The following is a 21,079-nucleotide window of genomic DNA, read 5'->3' as shown; positions in this document are numbered from 1 at the left end:
TTTGGTCAATGTGAAAAGTTAGGTGAAAATATGTAATGTACCTATGTTTATAAGAGATCACTATCAAGTGAGAATTTATCTGCTTATTGTGTATTACGTAATTGTGTATATTCGCCAAAAAAGGCGTTATACCTAGAAAGAAGTTATATGAGAATTAAAAGATCGACTTTAATTTGGTTGGTCAGGTATGTGATAAATACTTGTACGTGTTAGACCCATCAGAATTAAATCATGATTGTAAAGTGGAAAGCAAATATGAAAATGGCATATGAATATGTGGGTATACAGTTATGGAGAAATATTATAGGATATTGGGAGATATACATTTTGGCTTAACCGATGAGGGTAACTATAGATATGAAATGAAATGATATATATATGAATCGAATAAACAAATTGGTTATATTTGAGTTCAAGAGTTCTTTTTTAATTTGCTTAAGACTTACTAAGCTTATAAAAGCTTACTCTGTTGTTATGTTTCTCTGTTTTATAGATTGTTGAATTTGGCCTTTTGCTCGGGGATCATCAGCAACTTGTCACACTATCACTATCCATTGCTTGGTACTGCTATGTTTTGGATTATCCTATGGCATGTATAGAATAGACTAGTGGCGGAAGAATATTTTGGTTAATGTATATAAGCCATGCGAAAATGGCATCTTTTGAATGTTTACTTAGAGAAGTTTAAATTTTATCCTGGTCATGCTTAGTACTTATTTAAATGAATGATCTTTATTTCAAGAAAAAGTTCAAAATTTTACTGGTTCGACATGAGTTACAAGTCCGGTAATGCCCCTTACCTATTCCGGCGACGACAGTTACGGGATAGGGGTGTTACATTTTATTGGTATCAGAGCTACGGTTTAGTCGATTCTAGGACTAACGTAGCATGTGTGAGTCTAGCTATACATGCCATAAAGTGATAAAATGATAGTGTGATGATTTCTGACAGTTAAAATGTATTTTTCGTATAATAATAAATTTTGATCCTGAACGAGCTATGGCAGATGGTATTGAGAGCATTGGAACATGCTTATGATGTGTCAAAATTGAGAAAAGAGTGAATTACGAATATGATATGCTATGTGAAATGTACTTGTTGATTTTGCTATGTGCCTTTTTCGAATGATGCAATGAATTTTATGATATGCATATATCATGGGCGAACTAGAAGTATAAGCCCTAAGGTATGTGATAAATTTAGTAAGTTTTGAGTAATTAAGTTTAGTATAAAAGTTAGAATGGCATGTTATAAAGGTATGATATATGAATCATGGCCCATTGATCTTACTTTACTCAAATTTGTTTACGAGATAGTTGTGTATAAAGCATGTATCCGAATGATCATTAGAAAATAAACTGTGAGAATTAGGTGGATATGTGATCCTTGTATATATAGATCGAATGTCATATGAAAGTTATACATTATGTGCTTGTATACGAATAAAGCAAATGAAATGCCAATGTGATAAATTAGTAAAATGTATACTTGATGGATAAATATGCATAAAAGTTCAGTATGTTATATCCGGGCTAAGTCCCGAAGAGCATTCGTGCTGATGATGTATCCGGGCTAAGTCCCGAAGAGCATTCGTGCTGGTGATGTATCCGGGCTAAGTCCCAAAGAGCATTCGTGCTGGTGATGTATCCGGGCTAAGTCCCGAAGAGCATTCGTGCTGGTGATGTATCCGGGCTAAGTCCCGAAGAGCATTCGTGTTGGTGATATATCCGGGCTAAGTCCCAAGAGCATTCGTCTTTGGTGATGTATCCGGGCTAAGCCCCAAGGCATTCATCTGGGACAAAATCCGGACTTGAGGTCCGAAGGCCTTTGTGCTGAAATTATTTATGGGTTAAAGTTCCGCAGGTCTTGTACTGGTGATGTGTATTCGGGTCTTCGTGCCTAGCAGGCTTTATGCCGGTGATTCGAGCAAGGTTTAAGTGTTTATTACTATATGAATTCAAAGTTAAATGAAAGAATACGTTTAAAGTGTACATATATGATGTTTTATAGACTTAGTTAAGTCATTTCAATATGTAATAACGAATGAATATGGGCATTATGTGTGCGAATGATTAGAGGCACTATGTGTGCAAATTCTTTTAACCGAGCACTATGTGTGCGAAATCGGTAATTGAGGCACTGTGTGTGCGAGTTCTTCAACCGAGCACTATGTGTGCGAGATCGGTCAGTGGGCACTAAGTGTGTGAAATGAGATTCATGTAAGACCTCGTCTGGGATGAAGGCATTGATTTGAGATGTTGTGTAAGACCATGTCTAGGACATGGCATCGACTCGATATGTGATAACATGTAAGACCATGGTTGGACTATGGCTTTAAGTAAATGACATACTCAGACAAGTACGACGCTCTTTAAATTGACAAATGTTAAGAAGTAGAATTGAAGTTAGATGTTGAATTTTAATTAGATAATGTTATTCGGTATTTGAGTTTGAATTGGGGATTAATAGATATAAATTGACGATTGATTATTGTTTCGGCTATAATTTTGTTATAAGTGGATACATGAAAAAAAATGGTGGATATGTTGTTAAGGAATGGATTTATGTTATATGTACACTTAAGTGCTTAGTTGAAAATGTGTTATGGATTTAGTCTCTGAGATTCTCGGTATATGAAGTTATATGTGCTATTGCTGAATGGACACTATTTTGTTAATCTTGTTCAAGAAATTATTTTGATTAAGTTTTGACATTCGAAAGTTTGAAAGAATTTTTGATGAATGCTGATAATTTTGGATATCTGAGTTATGCGCTAGAATAAATCTCATGCCGTTGTATTATATTAGGCTTTATGCCTATTCGATTTATATCTGAATAACGTTAACTATGATTGAATGTGCTAAGTGAACTAAATGTTCAGTGCGTGGAAGTTGACTTTTCTTTTGGAAATGAGTTAAGTTGAATATTGAGATGTGATAAAGTTATAAAGGATATTCATTGGGATGTTTGAGAATATGTATACTTTCGGCCAGTTACCGGCTTATACATGAATGAAAATGTGGGTTATGAATATGTGAGTTGATATTATGTATTATACATGTTAATATGTGATTTATATGTGTTTGAAATGCAAGCATAAATTCAATTAAGTGATTATTGCTAATATGAAATCAATAAAATGAGATGTATGTGTATACTTGTAGAAATGTTTATGTATTTGTTTTAAGATAAGAAAGTGATTTTATAGATCGATGTGAAAGTAGTAATGAATTACAATTGTTATTGATGAGCTAATGTTTATATGGACATAATTCAATAAGAGGACATTATCCTAACCTAGTCGCTACTAGGATTTTCGGGGACGAAAATCCCTCAGGGGGGAGAGTTGTAACAGCCCTATTCTGACCCTAGTCGAGAAGTGGTTTCGGGACCGCTAAATCGAGTCGCAGAAATAATTGAATATAATATTTTATGTCTAAAATATGTGATCATGCATGTGTGAAATTTGAATGCTTTGATTTTTGTCAAATTGAATGTGTTTCTAAATAAAAAGGACTTATGTGAGAAGCTTTGAATATATGTGTGGCTTATTTTAAGTGATTAATTATTGAATGATGCAAATAAGTAGGTTTGCATGCCAATTTGCCACTTTTAATGCTAGTGGCCGGCAAGCTCATAAGTATGGACATTATATGAATGATTTAATATCATTATATTTATTAGTGGTGAGAAATATGTAATAAAAAAATGTATTAAATGAATTAAAGATGAATAAAAGAGTATGGGTAATAAAAATAATGTGTTAGTGGGAGGAGAAACCAAAGTTGATTTATTCCTCCATTGCCGTAGCTAGGAAAGGGGGGAGAAGAAATTTCCTTGGGTTGTTAAAATTTTCGGCTAAGGAGATTGCTAGATGAAGGGGCTGTTCGAATAGAGAGGGAAGAAGAGGGCTGCTGCATGTTTAATTTTTGAGCTCACTTAGGAGCTGGTTCCTTAAGAAACTCGCTAAAGGTGGCAGCAAGAAGGGGAAAGAAACTGTTCAAGAGTAGGTTCAGCTGCTATTCAGTAAGTCCTTGCAATGAAACTTTGAAAAATTTCCATGTTTATACTGTGTTTAATACATGTTAGTTGTTACCAAAATACTGGTGTTAGAAGTGAAGAAGAGTTGATAAATAAATGTATAAGTTGGTGTTGAAACCTGCTGTTGAAGGCTGATAGTTTCAGCATGTAATTGCTGTAGTTTATCGTGCAATAAATCTTGGTGTAATTGATCTGCTGCTGCTCTAATTAAGGTAAAATGTTGGTTAATCAATGTCCTGTTTTGTGGTAATAAGCAAAATATAAAGATGGTTGAAATTAACATGCATTACTGTTCGGTTTATGTTTGAAGAGTTATTAACTTTTGGAGGTTAAAACAGTTTAATTTGGGATTTACATTTTCAAATTTCAATTTTAGTAATGTCCCATTATTATTGGTTGAAGCTAAGGAAATAAGCATTTGTTGAAAGGATGTAGGGAACTGAATTGTCTGAAAATTATTTGCTGTTAGCTAGTGAAATTTTAATGTTCGAATGTATGCTGAATTTTTAAGCGTCCGAATGCATGCCAGAATTTAACATGTTCAAATGCATGCTGGAGTGTTTTGTTTAGGTAGGTTAAATGTGTCTGATATTCAAACCGTCTATACACTAGAGTCATTGTACCGTTTCAAACAGAACAAAGAACTCATGTACTTAAAATTGAGCTATCATGTTGCATGATCTTGTATGGTAAATTAAATGAAAATCGGCGACATTGATATCAAATTTTAATACAAAATATAGGTGAGTACTGGATATATGAAATTATGTAAATATTTAAATTATGATGCATGATTTATGTGTATAGAAATGAAATGTCTTTAGTGAGAACTCGATGATGTGTATTTGTGAGCATGCATGTGCATTAGATGCTAAGTGGGAAAATCGGTTAACATGTTGTGTGTATTATGGCCGAATGTGAATCTGGATAATATTGAGTAATGTTTGTGTTTAAAAATGATGAAACGAAGTTTATGCTTAAGTGAAATTATAGGTATGTGATGATTGATTTGTGATATGCATGTGTAAATAACATGCATGCAAGGTATGTGTGAAAGAGTGAATTGGTAATAAATCTGCTTGGGACAGCGGCAGTAACGTGATTTTGGAAAATCACCATAAATTTTGGGAGATGAGTTAGAAGTTGAATAAATTATTTAATTAAATCTTAATGAGTTTAGTTTCTTATAAAAGAAATCGTGTAAGCAAAAGAATTGCCTATAATAAGATATTTGAAGTGATGTGGGACAGGGTCAAAATGACTTCTAGATCCGCTGTTCTGTATTTATAAAATCATTATAAATTGTAACAAAATGGTTATAAGATGAAGTTTATATGCTTAGACTCCTTAATGGGTCTAGTTTCAAATGAAATAAACAAGAATATATTTTGAATTCTGTACAATGAGAATTTTGATTCATAGTGAAGAATGGTCAGACTAGTCAAACAGTGAAACAAGGGAAAACTTTAAGAAAAATCTGGTATTTATTTGCCAAACCAAAAATTCTGAAAATTTTATGGATAAAAGATACATGAGTCTATTTTTAGGAAAAATTAACGGCACTTGATTTGGAGTTTCGTAGCTCCAGTTATAAATGATTTAGTGACTGTTGCTCGGGAAAAATAGCTTGTAGTGAATTTGTGATTAAGTAGTAAACATTGATAAAACTGTTTGAGTTGCTTATAGACTATCAATTAAAATTTTAATCAAAGTACCGGATCCGTATTAAAGTGAGGCTATAAGCCGTAAATGACTAGTATACCTAGTCAATTTTGTTATGATGAAATTGATGTACAAGATATATATATATGTGGTAAAGCTGAATGGCTAATGTATAATATGTATGAGATATATATATGTGGTAAAGTCGAAAGGCTAATGTGAAATATGTATGAGCCATGCATATGTGGTAAAGCCAAATGGCTAATGTGAAATATGTATGAGATGTGTATATATATTGTGGCCGAATAACAAATTGTGAAAGGTGTGTATTAGTAGATATTTGATGAGGCAAATGAATTACAAATATGATAGTCGATGTGAATGTTGTAACATGGGATTAAATGTACATGAAACTTGGAAATATATTCCTGGTACGACCTGATGACTACGTTTGGGGATTATCTGAGCTAAAGGTCTTGCTGATGATTTGAGTAAAGCGTAAGATTAGATGACTTCACAGTAACAATTGTTAATAAATACGTTCAATGCGTTAAGTTGGACAGGTATGTATTCTGAGCTCATATTTAAGCTTGATTTGAATTAAATCACAAGGTTGTTATGTGATGCATATGTGAGTAAAACAATAAGATTGTATCTATGATTATTGCGCATTTGGTCAATGTGAAAAGTTAGGTGAAAATATGTAATGTACCTATGTTTATAAGAGATCACTATCAAGTGAGAATTTATCTGCTTATTGTGTATTACGTAATTGTGTATATTCGGCCAAAAAAGGCGAGAGACCTAGAAAGAGGTTATATGAGAATTGTAAGATCGACTTTAATTTGGTTGGTCGGTATGTGATAAATACTTGTGCGTGTTAAACCCATCGAAATTAAATCATGATTGTAAAGTGGAAAGCAAATATGAAAATGCCATATGAATATGTGGGTATACATTATGGAGAAATATTATAGGATATTGGGAGATATACATTTTGACTTGACCGATGAGGGTAACTATAGATATGAAATGAAATGATATATATATGAATCAAATAAACAAATTGGTTATAGTTGAGTTCAAGAGTTTTTTTTTAATTTGCTTAAGACTTACTAAGCTTATAAAAGCTTACTCTGTTGTTATGTTTCTCTGTTTTATAGATTGTTGAATTTGGCCTTTTGCTCGAGGATCGTCAGCAACTTGCCACACTATCACTATCCACTGCTTGGTACAGCTATGTTTTGGATTATCTTATGGCATGTATAGAATAGACTAGTGGCGGAAGAATATTTTGGTTAATGTATATAAGCCATGCGAAAATGGCATCTTTTGAATGTTTACTTAGAGAAGTTTAAATTTTATCCCTGGCTGTGCTTAGTAATTATTTAAATGAATGATCTTTATTTCAAGAAAAAGTTCAAAATTTTACTGTTCTGACATGAGTTACAAGTCCGGTAATGCCCCTTACCTATTCCGGCGACGGTTACGGGATAGGGGTGTTACACGATCCCTACCTATACATTTTCAGTTTTCTTGGCTCCAAAAGGGGTGCTTGAGGAGATTCAATCTATGATGTGTCGGGTTTGGTAGGGGGTGGTGAGTAAAATAGGGGTTGGAACATGTTAGCATAGGATCAGATGTGTTATCCCAAAGGCATGGGTGGCCTTGGTTTTAGGGACCTTTGGCTCTTCAACATGGCTCTCTTGGGCCGACAAGTTTGGTGCCTTATGTACAGTAGAGACACTTTATGCTATAGGGTGTTAAGTTCAAAATATTTTCCGGATGGTGATGTTTTTCACCCAAAAAGTTTGAATATGCCGTCCTACATGTGGCAAAGCATCACCAAGGCTGCTAGAGTCCTGCATGAGGGTTTCGACTAGAATGTAGGAAATAGTAAAAGTATTAATATTTGGACTAAAAATTAGGGCTTTGAAGGGCTATCGGTTCGTCCATTCATATAGAGAGGAGGATGGTTCACGAAAATAAGGTGTGTGAGCTGTTTAATAAGAGAAAGGATGGATGGAACAAGAACAGGGTCTTGGAGCTTTACGTTAGAGTATGAGGGACCAGATTTGTAAATTGCCCATTCTTCATAATAGCCATGACGACCAATGCATATGGTTCCATAACCCTAATGGATTTTTCTCATCTAAATCTGCCTACTCTTGGCTGATTCTTAAGCAGGTTGGGTATGGCCCAGACAAGATTTTCTGGAGACTAATATGGAAATTGAATACTCTACCAAAAATTCAGATTTTTTTTGCTGGAAACAAGGTCATGAGATCCTTCCCACGTATTGATAAGGAAACACTTATTCATGCTATGAAAGACTGCCCAAAGGCTAGGGAAGTGATGGAGTACGGGGGCTTTAAGAACAAATTCTTTATTGGCAATTACTCTCGCTGTATTGACTGGATTGAAGAGGTGGCTTGCAATCTAGATAAAACAGCCATATCTGATTTTATCACGGTCCTTTGGAACATTTGGAATAGCAGAAATAATCGTATATTTCAGGGTGCTGAGGAAGATACCAAAGTTACCTGGGAAAGAGTGGCGTCTTTAAGCCAAGACTTTCAAATTTTTAATTTGGTGGAGGCACCTATGCTGCCGCGCATGAGTGTGGAAAAGGTTTGGAAGAAGCCTGCCCTGGGAGTGGTTAAAATTAATTTCGATGCCGCTGTTATTAGTAAACAAATGTGCTTCGATTTGGTGGCCAGGGATGCTGATGGTTTCGTTCTCAAGGGTCGGATGGGGAGTTTGGAAAAAGAAATGCAAATTGAATGGGCACAGATGCAGGCTTTGGATGAAATCATTAAATTTGCCAGGACAAATAGACGGGACAAGCTGGAGCTGGAGTCTAATTGTGTAAGCTTGCTTAATCGCTTCAACAAAAGGAATTTTGACTTGACTACTATGGGCCATTGTCTGCGGCTTTTGGCCATTGTCTACGGCTTTTGTATAAACAATGTGATTTTCATTTGTTTAACTTTAATTGGGCCCCCAGATTTTGTAATAGAATAGCGGACCGGCTTTGTAAGTTGGCTAAGGATAAAAGTTGTATCATGGATTTTAGTGTGGATTATCCTAAGGAGATCCATGAGTTAATTTTGAAAGATGCAATAAATTGAATTTGACCTTTGGGTCATTTTTATCAAAAAAAAAAAAAAAGCTACAAGGGTTCCAAAATACAAAAATCATCAAAAATGACCATCAAAATCACTTACTTGTGAGGGTTAGAAGTTGCTGAAATTTTCAAGCTTCCATGGCCATTTCCTTGGGTAAAAATCGGTGGAGAAGAAAGAGAAATAAAAAAGATGATAGCTTTTTGCATTTTTGTCTTATTATACAGTTTTAACTTAATTACCCATTTACCCTTTTAATTTCTAACTAATTTCAATAATACCAAACAAATATCTTCCACTAACTTATTAATGGGCTAATTTCTACATAAGGGCTTCCACTAAAAATTCTATAGCTATTTAATACATTTAGCTATTAGAATGCAACTTTCGCATTTTACGTGATTTAGTCCTTAAAGCCAAATTAAACACTTCTCACATATAATTTCTTCATGAAATTTTACACAATCATATAAACATATCATAGACCTTATAATAATTATAAAATAATTATTTCTAATTCGGATTTGTGGTCTCGAAGGGATGTTACACTTCTTCTTGGGCACCATCATTGACACCCTCGAGCTCTCTTATGGCCAAGGCTAATGTGGCAACAACTCATACTATAAAGGCTAGTGGAAATGTTGGGTCTAGTGCTCAGTCGATTGGATCAACTCGACCCTTATTTTTAGCTGAGATTGAGGTCAAGACAAGGAAAGAATTATGCTTTTGGTGTGGAGCTAAGTATTGTGTAGGCCACAAATGTGTGAGGCCTCAACTCTACCAATTGCTACTGGACCTTTATTCAGATAGGAAGGAAGAAAATCTTTGGGAATACCTTGATCAACTCGAGGACATCACACCTGATGAGGATGCTGCTAAAGGACCAATCTTGTCATTGCATGGTATCTATAGGTCCCAAGGACACAATACAATAAGGATTGCATCACGCATTGGGGTTACTAAGGTCAACATATTGGTGGATTCAGGTAGCACTCATAACTTGTTTAGTGTGAAGCTGGTTAGACAACTCTTCTTGCTAATTAACTAGATGAACAAGTTGAAGGTTACAATTATTGATGACGATAGCCTATCATCTTATGTTATATTGCGAGGGGTGACTTGGAGGACTCAGAACAGTAGTTTTATCACTAACTTCTTTGTGTTTGTAACAGCTCATTTTTCAGTGGAGTCGAAAATAGTAGTTTTAGGACCACAAATCCAATGAGTGAGTTTGTATAATTAGTATTTAAATTATACGAGTCAATAATAATTTTTATATTGAATTTTGATTTGATGAATTTTAATTAATTGAATTAATGGTTAGTGTAAGTGGTTCAGTCCAAAGTCAAGTGGTATTGAAAATGAGGTATTAGGATATCGTTTCTGTAAATTAAGGTTGTAAATATTTTTATTAAATATTTACAGAGTTGTATTATAGGTGAATTGAAGTTTAGTCTAGTAATTTTGATGATTGATGGCTTAATTTAGGTAAAAGGATTAAATTATAAAAGAGACAAAAGTTAATTGCTATAGATTTAAAATGTTAAAGGGACCAAAATAATGATTAAACCATGGTCAAAATTCCAAGTGGTTGTAACACCCCTAACCCATATTCATCGACAGAATAGAGTTACAGAGTATTACTGGAGTTTGTAAAACAAATACAGTATTACTCGAGGCCCAATTTATACATTAGAACCAAGTCGGGACTAAATGGGAAACTCAGAGAATTTTTCGCGAAATTTTCAAAATTTCCTTATACGTAGGGGACATATGCCCATGTGATCAGGCCGTGTGAGCCACACGGCCAAGTGACACGCTGTGTCTTAAGTCATGTGGGTATTCAAAATAGGGGCACACGGCCATGTCCCATCCCATGTTCTTGTCCTTGTAACTCTCTGACTTAGGTCACATGGACAACCAAATACACGTGTGCCATGCCGTGTGGTCAATTTAATTTTCAAATATTAGGTGCAGTGATAAACCGTAATTTACACATATTTTTACCTCATGCTTAACGCATTTATGGATGGTTTCTCCTTAGAATTGTTGAATTCGATGCTCCTAATCCTTTAATTTCATGTTTTATACTTAGGTGAGCATAGGAGAATAAAAAGAGCGAGAAACGGGCCAAAAACGAAGAAAATGAACCCACATAGGAAAACAACACGGCTTGAACATCCTCACACAGGCGTGTCAAACGGCCATGTCCATTTGGCAAGGGCAAAGCACGATTTACACGAGCAGATCACACGCCTGTGCCCATTTAACAGCCTTGACCATGACCTTAAGCAATCGCACACGGGCGTGTCCCTGCCGAGCCCAAGTTTAGTCCAATTCGAAAAAGGCCAATTTTGAGGGTTCTTAGGCATTCCAAAGCCTATTTAAACACCTGAGGAGGCACTTAGACGAGGGACGTGGAGGAGGAAGCAAGGAATTGCTCAAGGAAAGCCAATCGATCCATCTCAGAACCCGGATTCACCATTAAGACTGAAGATCTCCCTTCAAATTCCCTCAGGAGTTTTGGGTTTTCTTATGTTTTGTTATTTTTATTCTTTTAAAATGTTTTCTTTCATTAGTATGAACTAAAACCCTAAATACCTAAGGGGAATGAAACCTAAGACGGATCTTGTTATTATTATCTGAATTGTTTGATAAATATTTAACTTGTTCTTAATTATGTGTTATTAATTCTTGTTTTGATATTCCAGGATATTGATTCAAGTTAAGCTTTTATTCAGAAGAGGGATAGACCCTATCTAAGAGTAAATTTGTCATAATTAAGCAGATTTGGTTGCGCACCTAGAGATAGGGTGACAAGATTTTGCCGGATTAAGGTGAAACCTAATAAGGGGATCCATAAATCGAGTTAATGCAACCCTAGGGCGTTAGTTAGAAAGAGATTTCAATTATTTAATCTAGGGTTAGACGTTGTTAGTCTCGAGAGAGATAATAATATAACTTAGGGATCTCTACGGAACAAGTTGAATGAATAAATTGTCCGATTCGGAGTCAAATAACAAGTGAAGTCTAGGTGGATTTTTCCTTAGGTATTGTCTTAATCAATCGAGTTTTCCAAAAAGTACTTTCCCCAAATTTCTTTTCTGTGATTTCTTAGTTTAGTTAATTAGTTAGATAAACAAAACCCTTTTATTTTTTAGGCTAGATAATAAAAAGAAAGTTGATACTAGTACTTTTGGTTCCTTTGGGTTTGATAATCTGGTCTTGCTCAAGCTATACTACTGTTCGATAGGTACACTTGCATTCATTGTGATAATAGTTAGTTTCAAGAACGATTCATTATAAATATTTAAAACTTGAAACGAATATCATGTATCAAGTTTTTGGTACCGTTGCCAGGGAACTAAGATATTAGGAACACTCTATTTCTATTACTTTAGAAATTTACTTTTACAGTAATTTAAATTTTATTCTAATTTTTATTACTAATTCTTCTTTTTCCCTTTTTTTGGCAGGTTCTTATAGTTTATGACTAGAAGAAACCCGTCAGGACCATTACTTTTCGACAATGAGATCGATCATACAGTTTGTAGAAACCAAAGAGAAATAAGGCGGAGCTTAAGATTCACAGAGAACGAGCAAGAGGATGATATTCAAACCACAACGAAGGAGATGGTTGAAAATCAGGAAAACCTAATACCTCTTGCGATTGTTGTTAATCTAGTAAATAAAAATCCTGCTCCACGCATTATGTATGATTATGCTAAACCTTCTTTAACAGGAACTGAATCGAGCATAGTTAGACCTGTTGTAGCTGCAAATACTTTTGAACTTAAACCTAACACAATTCAAATGATACAACAATTTGTTCAGTTTGATAATTTGCAGGACGAAGATCCCAACGCTCACTTAGCAAACTTTTTAGAACTATGCGATACATTTAAAATTAATGGTGTTTCTGATGACGCCATTAGACTTCAGTCCCTTTTTCTTTGAGAAACAAAGCTAAACAGTGGTTGAATTCGTTACCACGGGGGTCAATCAATACTTGGGAACAAATGACCGAAAAGTTTTTACTAAAATATTTTTCACCGGCTAAAACGGCTAAATTACGTAATGATATCTCTTCTTTTGTACAGATGGATTTAGAAACACTCTACGATGCATGGGAGAGATATAAGGACCTTTTACGAAGATGCCCTCACCATGGGTTACCACTCTGGCTACAGGTTCAAACTTTTCATAATAGCTTGAATCCTTCGACTTGACATATGGTTGACGTAGTTGCTGGCGGAACCATCAATAATAAAATACCTAAAGATGCCTATGAATTTATAAAGGAGATGTCACTAAATAATTATCAGTTGCAAGTCATAAGGACAAAGCCAATGAAAATAGCTGGTGTTTATAACGTCGATTCGGTCACCATGCTCTCTAATCAGGTAGAACTCTTGAATAAGAAAATTGATGGTTTCCTTAGTTCTTCACAGGTTCACCCAGTAATGCAGTGCGAAGCAAATGGAGGTGGATCGAGCAACTTAGAATACCCACCTTATGGCCACAACATGGAGAACGAGCAGTTAAATTACATTGGTAATAATCCTCGATCTCAAAACAATCCTTATAGCAATACTTACAATGCAGGTTGGAGGAATCACCCAAATTTTTCATGGGGAGGCCAAGGAAATCAGAAACCACCACCCCCTCCAGGCTTTCAGCAACCACCATACCAGCAAGAGAAAAAGCCAAACCTTGAGGAGATGCTAACCAAATTCATCTCGGTGTCAGAGATTGGACAGCTCACCAAGTTGATTTCTGAACGACCACAAGGTAGCCTGCCAAGCAACATTGAATCTAACCCAAGGGAGTAACTCAATGCAATTGCCATTTAAGATGAGGAAGGGTTAGTGGCAAAACCAAGGCCAGAACCGGTGGTAAGCTAAGGTAAGAATGAGGTAGGCTAAAATGAACAAAAATCAGTAAGTACAGAATATAAACCTCGTGTGCCATACCCCAATGCGATAAGGAAAGACCGCTCAGACGAACAATTTGGTAAATTCCTTAAACTTTTAAAGAAACTACATATTAACCTACCGTTTACTGAAGCACTTTCGCAGATGCCGAATGCATTCAAATTTTTAAAGGAGCTTCAAGTAAATAAACGAAAGTTAGATGAAAGGTCACATGTGGAGCTGAACGCGATTTGCTCAGCCATTCTTCCGAATAAGGTACCCAACAAACTAAAAGATCCAGGGAGTTTTACGATTCCTTTTATAATTGGTAGTTTAGATGTTAATAATGCGTTGGCTGATCTAGGGGCTGGTATCAATGTTATGCCTTACAAATTGTTTATGCAACTAGGTCTAGGGAAACCCAAACAAATTAGGATGAGCATTCAATTAGCAGATAAAACTGTCAGATTTCCTAGGAATATCATTGAAGACGTACTCGTTAAAATTGACAAATTTATATTCCCAGTTGATTTTGTTGTTTTAGACATAAAAGAGGACAGTAATGTTCCTTTAATTTTGGGAAAGCCCTTTTTAGCAACTGCTAGAACAATTATTGATGTTGCCACAGGTGAACTCACACTTCATGTAGGAGACAAAATAATCAACCTTCAAGCTCGTAACCCGAACAACACATCGAAAATTGAAGGTGATTGTACAAATTGTTCTACTAAGACTGATCATACAATGCAACCTATTTTGCAGGAAATAAGTTCGAAGGACACACATGAGCCATGTTCAAACCACAACAAAGAATCTACCCATGAAGAACGAAGGTTAAGAATTGGGGAGTTAGATGAATGGCTGACATTTAAACCGAGAAAACACGATAAACCAAAACTACGCCAGAACGAGCTCAATGCCTCACCAAATCAACTTAAGGTTGGGCATAAAGTTTCATTAGATGCTGCAGATCCTCACATTGACACTGCCAAACTGAATGAAGAAATTCCTCTTACGGTACTTAGCATTTTCCCATTTGGTACAGTCGAGGTAAGTCACCCCAACTTCAGCACCGTTAAGGTAAACAATACCCGCCTAAAACCTTATTTTGATGGGATTCATAGCAGGAATGAGAAGTATAAACTCCTCAAACCAGCATGACCATTCACTAGAGAGGTAAGTTGAGCTTAGACTATAAATAAGCGCTTCTCGGGAGGCAACCCGAGCACAACAATATTATTTTCTTAAAATTTTAGTTTTTAAAATCTGACATACTAACCAAATCATTGAACATCGGCTTTTCAGAACCACACGGCCAGGCACATGGGCGTGCCGTAGGCCATGCACATACCACGAGATGCAACATTGCCGTGCGATATGGCCGTCTGAAAATAGGGCAAAATTTTCTTCCCCAACACGGGATGCGATAAGTAGCCACAGCCGTGGACGAAACTGCCAAAATAGCACAAGCGTTCAACACGCCTGTGTTTTGAAACCGTGGGTAAACCTATCAATTTAACATGGGCATGCGCCTGCATACACAGACGTGGGAGAAGCGAACGGAGATTGACACGGCTGTGCAACATGGCCGTGTACACCAATGCGCCTAATTTCGAAAATTACAAAATGCACAGGCTGAGCTTAGAGCACACGGGCGTGCCCCACGGCTGTGTGCCCCAATTTCTCTATAAACACCTATTATTTATTTTATTTTATTCTTATCTCTATATTTTGAAATTATTATTTTTTATTTCCTTTTAATATTATTTCATCCTGAGTTTTTACAATTTTTATTCTTCGGCTATTTCATTACGAGTAATTATGCTTCAGTATACCTCTTAAAGAGTTCCTGATTTTATCACAGTCAGAAAGAGCTCCAAAGCTTATCCTCGCATAGGAACTAAAAACTCCACTAGGAAAGGTTCTCCACAACTGCCATGTCCTGCTCGACCACAATTATAGCTACCACCAGATATAATATTCTTTTGGCACAGGACTTACAGACTAATGAACCTCTACGACCACCGGAGTATCCTTCTCCACTCTCACGCCGATTATCCTCCAAAACTCGAGTTCAAGGAATGCATTCATCATTCAGGAAGTTTCACTTCTCTCCCTATCTTATGATTATGAATCTATCCTTTTCATTATATCTATCTTTGTACATTGAGGGCAATGTACATCTTAAGTGTGGGGGGATCTTTTATATCATCATTAGAAATCCTTGAATTGTGTCTTATTCTCATGTAAACCATTTACATCACTATTAGAGTGAATTTTAATTAATTTATGATTTTTATTGATATGTCTTGAATTAAAACATAGACATTTATGCATCGAGTGTTTAAACTTTAATACATTAGGGAATCAAGCATGATAAGTTGATTTTTGAAGAATTAAAAACTTTTAGGTTGTTTTTCCCAAGTTTAGGTATGATCTTGAGTTGAAATTCATAGGTTTAAACATCAAAAAGCCATAATTTTTGTGAGATTTTGAGCCTTTAGAGCATCTATCATTTCTTTCATGCTCACTTTTATTGTTGCTTTGAGTGCGTCAGTATTGAATTGTTATTCTAGAACTTGCTTGATTATGCATGTCAAGACCACACCATTTGAGTTGATATGTCAAAATGATAAAGGCACTTAGGTTTAACCCACTCACTCCACAAAAGCCTACCTTCATAATTAACCCTTAGTGAACCCTTTTGAGCCTAACAAGCCATTAATTGATTTACCCTCAATATTAACCCATAAACCATTATTGTTGAAATCCCCTAATTTGATCCCTATTTTTGTCGAGATTTGATTTGAACTAATTGCTTAGCTATGTTTTGCTATTCTATGTAGCTTACTTGTTCCTAAAAAAGAAATCATACTTACATATTAGTAGTAATTCGGTATTGTTGAGCTGTAATATCTAAATTCCATCTTCTGAGAATAAACTCACTTGTACTCAATTGATGTATAATTACTTTTTCTAGTTAAGAAAATTTTCAATTCAATCTCAATTATAACCTTTTCTTTCAGTTTGTGACCACACCCTCCAACCAAAGCCACGTTACAACCCTTTAAAGACCTTTTGATTGATGTTCATCTCAATATATACTGGTGGAGATTTGATTTTCATGCAAGCATATGGTAATAACTTTTCATTATTGACTATTGAGCGCTTCATGTATTATCCTTAAACACCTCGAGTGATTTGAGTGAATCTGTAGTGAAGATGTGAAAATCTATGTTATTTTGAGTCGAAGGTAATTACTTAGATGAGGGGAGACACCTACACTTTCATGATAAAATACTCAACTTAAAATGTTTGAAACTTTGATGTTCTTTCAGTCAAATTCTCAATGTATGATTACTTATGGATTATTTTGAGATATTATTAATAGGAATTATAAGTTAAGAAGAATTTATTTTGATTGTGAGTTGAGGGTTTTGCTTGAGGACAAGCAAATGCTTAAGTGTGAGGGTATTTGATAAACCGTAATTTATACATATTTTTACCCCATGCTTAACGCATTTATGGATGGTTTCTCCTTAAAATTGGTGAATTTGATGTTCCTAATCCTTTAATTTCATGTTTTATACTTAGGTGAGCATAGGAGAACAAAAAAAAGCAAGAAACAAGCCGAAAATGGAGAAAATGGACCCACATGGGAAAACAACACGGCCTGGACTTCCTCACACAGGTGTGTCAAACGGCCGTGTCCCTTTGGCAAGGGAAAAGCACAATTTACATGGGTAGATCACACGCCCGTGCCCATTTAACAGCCCTGACCACGACCTTAAGCAATCGGACACAGGCGTGTCCCTGCCGAGCCCAAGTTTAGTCTAATTTGGAAAAGGCCAATTTTGAGGGCTCTTAGGCATTCCAAAGCCTATTTAAACACCTGATGAGCCATTTAGACAGGGGATGCAGAGGAGGAAGCAAGGAATTGCTCAAGGAAAGTTGATCGATCCATCTTAGAAGCCGAATTCACCATCAAGACTGAAGATCTCCCTTCAAATTCCCTCAGGAGTTTTGGGTTTTCTTATGCTTTGTTATTTTTATTATTTTGAGATGTTTTCTTTCATTAGTATGAACTAAAACCCCTAAATACCTAAGGGGAATGAAACCTAAGACAAATCTTGTTATTATTATCTGAATTGTATGATAAATACTTGACTTGTTCTTAATTATGTGTTCTTAATTCTTGTTTTGATATTCTAGGATATTGATTCAAGTTAAGCTTTTATTCAGAGGAGGGATAGCCGTCTAAGAGTAAATTTGTCATAATTAAACAGATTTGGTTGCGCACCTAGAGATAGGGTGACAAGATTTTATCGGATTAAGGTGAAACCTAATAAGGGGATCCATAGATCGAGTTAATGCAACCCTAGGGCGTTAGTTAGAAAGAGATTTCAATTATTCAATCTAGGGTTAGACGTTGTTAGTCTCGAGAGAGATAATAATATAACTTAGGGATCTCTACAGAGCAAGTTGAATGAATAAATCGTTCGATTCAGAGTCAAATAACAAGTGAAGTCTAGGTGGATTTTTCCTTAGGTATTGTCTTAATCAATCGAGTTTTCCAAAAAGTACTTTCCCCAAATTTCTTTTCTGTGATTTCTTAGTTTAGTTAATTAGTTAGATAAACAAAACCCTTTTATTTTTTAGGCTAGATAAAAAAAAAAGTTGATACTAGTACTTTTAGTTCCTCTGGGTTCTATAATCCGGTCTTGTTAAAGCTATACTATTGTTCGATAGGTACACTTGCCTTCATCGTGATAATAGTTAGTTTCAAGAATGATTCATTATAAATATTTAAAACCTGTCACGGATATCACGTATCATGCAGGATTCGCACGATTGAGACATACGCCCATGTGACCAATACTGAGCATTTTGTTTCTCAATTTTTTAAGATACAGGGGACACACGACCAAGCTACATGCCCGTCTGTCTACCTATGTGGATGAAAATAGGCTATTTTCATGGCCACATTTCTCACCCATTTTGTCTTCAACCTACATCAATACTTGCATACATATACCGACCAATTCATTACATGAAAACTAAGCCAAGATTAACATTATACATGATATATCATCACATGTATTCAAACTTACCTTTTGTAAGACATATATGTTTAATATAATTCAATCTAACCATACCAAGAACACATATATTAACCATGTTATAACCTCTTACATATATTCACTAAATATACCATCATTAGCCATTCCAATACCTAGGTTACAAATAAACATTTATATGTCAACATTGGCCAAGTTAGCCTATACATGCCATTATACCAAAATAAGTTTACTATTTATACCAAAACGAGTTGAAGGATAGTGCGAAGGTGCTCCGACCGATTCCAACCTTTACGAGCTTCTGAGCACTATAAAATAGAGAAAAGAAAACCGAGTAAGTATTAGAAATGCTTAGTAAGTTCGTATAACAGGAAAGTAACTTACCAATTATTTTCATTTAAAACAAGTATTCATAGTACATCCAAATCAATGAAATCAATAACCTAGTCACACATAAATCCTCATCAAGCATGTTAGTTAAATAATTCATATATGTACCAAGAATATGGATAAGCTCATCAATGTCCCATTTCCATATGCATGTATTTGCCATTTCATTTTTCCAAGGAACATATACATATCATATTTTTACATGTCAAGAAATCTCATTGTAAGTCATATTGAATTTATATTATCCCTTTCCGAACCGTTACCCATTGAATCATTTGAAAACTCGATGGATACATTGGCAATACACTCAAGGTGTACAATACGGTAAATCCGTCAACTCACAATCAAGGGTGCTATAAAGCACAAAAATGGGAAGTTTATTTGGGCTAAAATAATAAGCTCATAAGAGCAATATTCAGAAAGCTCATGCGAGCCTATAATAGATAGCTTCGAAGAGCTATTAATCAGGGAGCTCCGGATAGCCATATATCAGGAAGTTTAAATGAGCCATATTGGGAAGCTCACAAAGAGCCAATTAATGGGAAGCTCATGAAGAGTCATAATCGGGAAGCTCATAAAAGCTAAGGTGTGTCCACAACACATGTAGGATCACAACCTATCGGGATGCTCCGAAGAGCTATTAACGGGAAGCTCATAAGAACCATTAAACAGGAAGCTCATGAGAGCTAATATCGGGATGCTCTTTTGAGCTATGGTGTGTCTGCAACATATGCTAGACCACAACCAATACAGGTTCCTAGAATCTAATCGAGGTTCATGTACTCAAACGGGATTTAATACTTGATGGTCATTGTCGGATAAGTGATAAATTTCTTATACATGGCAATTATACAAACACATACATACAATTCAATTAACACATATAAATTCTCAAATGAGTTACAAGAACTTACCTCGATACTTGTTCGTTTACAGAATCTACTAATCCGACACTTTTTGTTTTCCTCGATCCAACTCAATACTAGGTCTTTCCGGATCTATATAAATGAATTTAACATCAATCTAATCCATTTCATACTCAATTTAATTCAATTCACATCCCAGGCAAAATTACCATTTTGCGCTTATCTTTTCCATAAATGATGATTTCGTCCCTAGGCTCAAAAAATGAAATTCATGTAATTTAATCCTTATTTCAAGCCTAACCGATTTTTACATATAACATTAATAGCACATGTATTTCAAAAAAATCTAAAATTTTCCATGAATTTTATATCTTTACAATTTAGTCCCTAAAACACAATTTCATGAAAATTCACTTTACAAAAGTTGTTTATCTATCAACAACCTTTCAATTTCTACCAAAAATTTTAGAATTTCAGCATATTAATCCATTTCAAAAAATAGATACTTTGATAACTTTTCAAATTAATCCCCAAAATAGATTGATTAGGTTACTACGATCTCGAAAATTTAAAAATTACCAAAAACAACACAAGAATACCTACCCAATTAAGCCAATTTAGCTTGCTTGAACTCTTTTCTCTTAGCTAGGGTTTCCATGTATTTTTAATTTGGGGATGAAGATGAAATAGATTATATTAGTTTATTATCATCTTTAATTATTTCAATTTCTGATTTAGTCCTTTTCTTTTTCTAATTTTCTATGGATGATTCATAATAACTATCTACTAACTTTCTTTAATGGTTGAATTGCCATATAAGGACCTATAGTTTTGAATTTCATAGGTAATTAATCCTTCTAGCTACTAGAATTCTGATAAATCGTAACTTATACATATTTTTACCCCAGATTTAGTGCATTTTATGGATGATTTTCCATTAGAATTGGTGAATTCGATGCTCCTAATGCTTTAATTTCATGTTTTACACTTAGGAGAGCATAGG

The 21,079-nt window shown here is 35.1% G+C and overlaps 1 non-coding gene across 1 annotated transcript; it reads right to left on the bottom strand.

The window, feature by feature from the left end:
* Positions 1–12,896: 12,896 nt before the first annotated feature.
* On the bottom strand, positions 12,897–13,003 carry LOC128286076 (small nucleolar RNA R71). The gene has a single exon (XR_008276621.1). It is a non-coding gene; the product is annotated as a small nucleolar RNA R71 (small nucleolar RNA).
* Between the last annotated feature and the right edge of the window lie 8,076 nt (positions 13,004–21,079).

This window comes from Gossypium arboreum, chromosome 12 (genome assembly GCF_025698485.1).
Source record: "Gossypium arboreum isolate Shixiya-1 chromosome 12, ASM2569848v2, whole genome shotgun sequence".
Lineage (NCBI taxonomy): Eukaryota > Viridiplantae > Streptophyta > Magnoliopsida > Malvales > Malvaceae > Gossypium > Gossypium arboreum.
This window is presented reverse-complemented; position numbering and strand designations above follow the sequence as displayed.